Source organism: Leuresthes tenuis, unplaced genomic scaffold (assembly GCF_036924035.1).
Source record: "Leuresthes tenuis unplaced genomic scaffold, fLeuTen1.0.hap1 SCAF_21, whole genome shotgun sequence".
Classification (NCBI taxonomy): Eukaryota; Metazoa; Chordata; class Actinopteri; order Atheriniformes; family Atherinopsidae; genus Leuresthes; species Leuresthes tenuis.
Window position 1 is genome coordinate 10,737,885 of NW_027325375.1, and position 7,027 is coordinate 10,744,911.

The following is a 7,027-nucleotide window of genomic DNA, read 5'->3' on the forward strand; positions in this document are numbered from 1 at the left end:
GAGACTGAACAGCTGAATATGTACAAGAATAGGCAGTGATGTCAGCTGAGACAGGGGCAAAGTTTGTGTATGCCTGTAAGCTCTGCTCAATTAGTCATCTGCTAGTGTATTGTGTTGTAATTATAAATTGCCATCTCTGTCATCGCATATGTTCCTCTAAAACCTGCATTTACTGTATCAGTAAGCATTAATGATGCCTTTACAGATGAGCATGCTACCGATGCCATGTGCAATAATGGACCCTCATCACCACTGATGCTGGCTTTTTAACTCTCCAGGTTCTTTGACCAAGGGGAATGCTGAGAACAAAGACTCTCCATTGGAAAAATGTAACCTGCTCCTATGATCAAGTTCTGTTGCAGCAGACTTGTGTGTCAAAAGTGTGACTAATCTGAATCATGAAGTCATAAATATTTAACATTGTATAAATCAGCCCCTTTTCTTGTGATATAACTGAATGACCCTCACACATATGGATCTCTAAATATGAATAGTTGTATTTAGCACTAGAAGAGGCTAACTTTGTAATCAGGGAAGTGTTGGCTTTAAAGATGAAAATTCATAGCTGACATAGCAGTAATGAAGAATAAATATACATATAAATGATTGACAACAGCATAAGAAGAGAATACATACTGACAGTATAGTTGCATTTGCAGTCAGAGATATCTGCCACAAGAGGGTGCACAGTGACAGCAAATGGAGGGCAGAACAAAGACAGCAGAGGTGAACTTACATCTGTACATGTACAAAATGTGGATTAACCCTTTTAAAAGTTACCAACCCTTTTGTTAAATGTGCAAAGAATCTGTTACTTAGGCTTCGTTGTTAATGAATACATTTGCACTTCAAATAGAACAAGAACTTTAAAGATCGCTCTTGGTTAATATATAAAAAACTCATAGCATAAAGTGCATGTCACACGCAGTAAAAACTTCTTATTGTGTGTGTGTTGTCTGTGAATGGAGCTCTGTCTTTGCCGTTTAACCTAAATGGCTTTATTGGCAGCATGCAGTCATGATCAGGCCAATCATTAACATACTCAGCGTCAGTTGCTGGATACATGCAGATGGAGTGTGAAACACACATTGCGCCCTATAAGAGCAATAAAAGAACAAAACGTTGCTTCTTAGTGATTTGTCAGCATGCATTCCAGTGTCAGGTCACTGGTATGAAACATTGCTGTTCATTGTCATCTAGCTGATGTTTTTTGGGGGGGGCAAAACAAATCTATTCTATGTCTCTGTTTTAAGTATTTTATTGCATGCATATAGGAGAGTTCCTAAAGGCTAATAATTTTTGTGTAAATTGTCCAAGCAAACGAGGTAATTGCTATCATAACTATAATGACACAGCATTACAAAGGCAGCTTGTTCATTTGTGTTATGTTATTTATCATACACTTATGATAACTTACATAAGTTATGACCATATTGTTATCATCACTGTCTCACAGATGAAGCTTCAGTTAAGTGTTTCCTTTCAGCTTCAGACTAACTTGGAAATAACGTCTCTCAGTTTTCTTTTGCAAATTTCACACCAAAAATCTTGGAATTTTGCAGCCTTTTTTAAAATGTTCTCGGCAATCTTGCAGTAAACAGTGCATAGCAGTGTGTGCCAAGGCTGGCCTATGTCATTGATCCTGTTTGTTGTTTTCAAAGATGGGATCTTAAGGAGTGGTCAGGGAAAGGAGAGGTCTGGTATGGGAACCTCAGAGTGGCATCTATACTTTTTGCAATTGATGTTGTTCTGTTGGCTTCTTCAAGCCATGACCATCAGCATGCACTGGAGCGGTTCACAGCTCAGTGTAATGCGACCAGTTTCCTTCCAAATCAAAGACCATTGACAACAGTCAAGTTGGAGTGAGGGAAGCACAGACAGAATGGGGCTTTGCCAGCAGTACCGAGAGCGCCGCTCATTTCAACTGTTTTTGCGAAGAGGGAGCAGAGCTGGAAGGCTTAGCTTTTGATTTACTGGTCAACTATGGTCACAAGATTAGGGTAGATACCGCAACTATGAGATTGGAGACACAAACCATTGAAATTCATTTCCTTTGGAGGGTGGCTGGGCTCACCCTTAGAGATGGGGTAAGGATCTCGACCATCTGGAGAGGGCCACTGCTTCTCCTCATTAAAAGGAGTCAGCTGTGGTTGTTTGGGCATGGAGGAGGCCCTGGGGCAGACCCAGAACATGCGGGAGGGACTGTTTATATCCCTTCTGGCACTGGAATGCTTCGGGATCCCCCAGGAGGAGCTGGTCGGGTATCGCTGGGGAGAAGGATGCCTGGGTTTCCCAACTGGACCTTTTGCGTCTGTGACCCGACCTCGGATAAGTGGAAGATAATGGATAGATGATTGGATGGATTCAATATTCAAAATGTGCATTATGTTGCCCATGTATTGATTTCACACATATACTACATTTATATTGGACCTTTACACCTCTATACCCTCATATGTGATGCAATGAGCAAAGAAGGCATATCAGAGCTATCTTGAAAAGCATATTAGAAAAAAGGCTTGTGAAAGACACTCACTGTGGGAGTTGACATCATCCATCTATACGCTTATTTTCAACTGTCAGATATGTATCTCTCCTACACTAAGATATGTTTTCAGAAGGCATTTTCTCTCAGGCCAATTTGTGAAAAGCTGGAAGTAGGCAATGGGGTTCCTTGGAAGTCTCATTGTCAATGTTACAATTTACCATGAGACCAGGCTCGTTATTCACACTATCAAAACAAAGTGTGGTTATGGCTTGAATAATTGGTTGTGGTGAATGGGTTGAACAAGCTCTTCAGAACAATACAGTTCAATACAGTTGATCATGTGAGATGAGTAATAATCTGCTGTTGTGGGTTGTTTTGAAAGCTTGCTTTGGCTGGTTTACCATTTTCCATCTTTTCACGTATCAATCGGCCATGGCACAGATGTGCAGCTTTTGACTGCAACATTGTCATGGATGTAAATGTTTGAAATAATACCCATAAGTAGTAACACTGGTCTGGTCATGTTTATAAAATATGGTGGCGTTCAGTTGGAGATGGACCAACAAATTCTATTACTACTAAAACACACTTTGACTGAAACACTTGCGATCTTGCTCCAGTTCAGTGTCTGATACTTTTAAGTTACTGTGCAGCTGTTTCAAGAAAAAAAGCTTGATAAAGCAGTTTGATTTATTCCATGCTGAAAACGTCAAGTAATGTCTGTTTTTTGTTCAGACAAGTAATTTATTACTGGATGTCTTTCTTTTTAGTCAAAGACATTTTGGATAGTCCTGCAATTATTGAGTGCTGTTTGAAAAAAAAAAATTCAATTTTATTCTACAGCATCTTACAGATTAAAACTTTGTTTTGCTGCCATTACCACCTTGACAGAAGTGGTCTCCAAAAATGATATCTTCAGTATTCAGCAAAGCTCTGCCTGCAATCAGTAAATATAAATAAGTAAATTTGGTTTATGTAACATTTACATTTCATGAGAGAAAAGATGCAAAGCAACTAAATTTATTTTGATTATCACCAATTATATGAGTTCCACAAACAATGATAAATATCTATTCATCCATCTGTTATCTTCCTTTTATCCAAGGTCTGGTTGCAGAGGCAACAGGTAGAGGAGGGAAACCCAGCCATCCCTCTCCCCAGCGACACTCTCCAACCCCTTCTGGGGGATCCTGAGGCATTTCCAGGCCAGAAGGCATATGCAATTCTAACAAGTTCTGGATTTGCTCATGGGCCTCTTTCCAGTTGGATGTGTTTGAAAAAACTACAAAAAGAGACGACCAGGAGGCATCCTAACTAGATCCTTGAACCACCTCAGATGACTGCTTTTGATGTGGAGGAGCAGCGGCTCTACTCTGAGTTCCTTCTGGGTGGTTAACCTCCTCACCTTATTTCTAAGGCTGAGCCCAGCCACTCTTGGAAGGAAACCTATTTTGGCTGTTTGTATCACTGACCTTGTTCTTTCAGTCACTATCCACACCTCGTGACCAGCGAGGGTTGGAACAAAGATGGACCAGTAAAGTGAAAGCTTTACCTTCTGGCTCAGCTCCCTCTTCACTCCAACAGACCAAGGCAGTGCCTTTTTGGTTAAATTTCGGTTAAATTAATTATTTGAGTTGCTGCATGCATCACTTACTCAGGGTAAAATAAAAATTTATCAGAAATCCTACTCAGTAAATTTTCAAAGTGGCTATTACAGTCAGTGATGAAAATGTTCCTTAAATGTATTTAGACTTTTAAGTCAACTATTTACTTACACAGTCCACACAGTGAAAGCATACGGGATTGAAGCTTTTCCCTGCTGTTTCTTTGAGAGATATTTAACTACTGCAGGCAGCAATGCAGAATCAGTTGGACAAGTTTTGACAGGAGCTCTACTGCTGTGACTGTGGAATGAACTGTGAGTTGAGCAGCTGGCTTCATCAAGTGAATGTTCAGCTGAGTGAAGCTGAAGCAAATGTACTTGAGCAGCCATTGGAAGAGCAACTGATTGTAAATAAACAGGTGAGTCATCAGATTAGATTTGGATGTTTGAAACATGCACAGAGGAAAGAAAACAACGCCAATTACGCCATTATGGTTCACTGAAACCAGGAAATGTGAAGGAACTCTAAAGGGTGCCAGAGGGGTCACCACCACTGTCAAATGCTTTTGTGGTGGCTGACAACTTTCAGTCTGAAGTGTATGGATATCTTTAAGGAAAAGGATCTTTTCTGCAAGTGGAAGTTATAATTTAGTTGACAAAAATTCCCAAATACTAAATAAATGGGTTAACGTCTGCATGTCCCATAAAACAGAAAATCCTGAGGTCTTGATGTACAACAATTAGAAACCGGCAAGAACAGAACATACTGTGCTATGCTATGCTCACAAAGAGAACATAATGGGCACAGCCTTAGATGATGAGACAAATCTCTCAGGCTCCAGACTGAAAATATCTTGGCATGAACATAATGACTAATTTCCCTACCAGCAAAATACAGTGGTGACTCCACCTTCTCTGCATTTAAACTTCTATATTCTGACTTATTCTTCTTTGCAGAACTGCTTGCCAAGAGCATTACCTCTAACTAAACGCAACTACAAACAAGTATCTTCAGTCTGCAAAGCCAGAATGGAGCTGAGGAGTCGATTCAGGAAAATGATTAACTTTGTCGAGCAGTGTTTTTGTGAAAAGGTGGCAAAGTGTTATCTCCCCGTGGTCAGTATGTTATTGACTTAATGCAGAAATTTCACGTCCACAATAAAATCAAATCTCTGAAGACAAGTACACTTAGGTTTTAAAGTCAAGACATAGTTTATTCATTAACCCTACCAGTTAAATGTGGCTTGTGCAAATTAATGTAGTGGTGTAATACAAGTAAGCAATAATCATGTAACAAGTGCTCAAAGAAATTTTAAGAACAGATTCAAACAGAGACCCTTACAATAAATAACATTTTTGGTTAGTGCTTGTGTATTTTGTTGGAAAGGCTTTGATCTCCCCTTTCTGAAAGATTGTGAACAGCATCGTGGGCACTACTGGCAGGACCACTACACTTTAAACACACATAACAACATACTTGGTCTTTAATCCATCTTAATGACTCGGGATGACCAATAGTCTGTAATGGATTTTGCCATTTCCCATTTTATTTTCCCCACCTTGCGTGTCATATTTCATTTAATTTCTTGTGATTACTTGTGACATTTTCAGCCTGCACACAAGTACCTGATATATTTAGCCTTGCTTCTCTCTGTGTGTATTTGTCTGTCTATCCATTTACCCAGGCTCTTTTTTTTTGTGACTTTACGTCTTTTAAAACTGATTTTCTGTCCATAGTTAACCTTTTGATTTTTTTCCCGTCTTTGGACTTTTGCATTCTTTTTCTTCTGGAGCCACCAGTTGTCTGTTGTTGCTTCTCCATGCTAGCCTCTGTCTAATTTCAAAGACCGGTACATTTATTAAAACTTTCTTGGGTTAATTCATCATCTGTACTCCCCAAAACTAGTGTTGTCTATGCAAATACCCAGATATTTAGATAAGTGAGTTTAACTGAGAGACTGCAGTTTAAAAGACCTGCTAAGTCCAGCAAAAAGTTAGAAGAATAAAGGAAGAGAAGAATAACATTTCTAGTGGCAGTAAAAAAGGAAGAATAACGCTCCGAAAGTCTTTTCAATGATGTGAATGTAGCACTAAAAAGTATACCTACTGGGACTAGCTTCAGGAAGGTGCAATGAAGAAGTGAAATACAACAAAATCTCTATACTTGAGGTGCTAGAAACTGCTAAACAAAGACTCAAAGCTCAGACTAAATGCCTGAGAAGGTATAATGGAGAAGCTGAAGCCGGGAGAGTACATATACGGGAGTACATACGGGAGGAGCATATGGGAGAAAAAAACATCACCTACATGGTGCTCCATGGCAAGTGGATCGGAGAGCTGACCTCAGCAGTCTCCCAGAAAAGGAACCAGCAACTATCACTATGTCAGACATCCAAGAAACAGTCTCATGTATAAAGAGTTGGAATGCACCAGGCCCTAACATGATACACATCTACTGGCTAAGAAAATAACTACACTTCATGACTGCACAGCAACAAAAATGAAGCAGCTGCTCATATTACTGTTGTTATCGCCGCCGTCGGAAAGAAACAAACAACATGATGGAGAATGCGCCGTTGTGCATCGTGTTTGTGCCATAACGATGCTCATCACAAACAACATGTAGAGGGACGTAGCTTCATCTTGCACTTCCTTCGCCATCTTTCTCAAATGCCTGAGTTTGCCGTTGTTGTTGGTGGTGAAGAGGTCAACCAGAAGTGGCTCTATTAGCAATAGCTGAAATGGGTACAGCGCCACCTATCGTACCGGGGTATGACATGCTTTGTGCCAATGATTCACCACCATGTATACTTGGATAATTGCCCTTGCTCAAATAAGAAGCATAATCCAACTATAGCTATAATCAAATTAATCTCATTTTAGACCCACTGAATGTTACAGGATACAGGGTTTTTTCACACATTCACCCACCGATG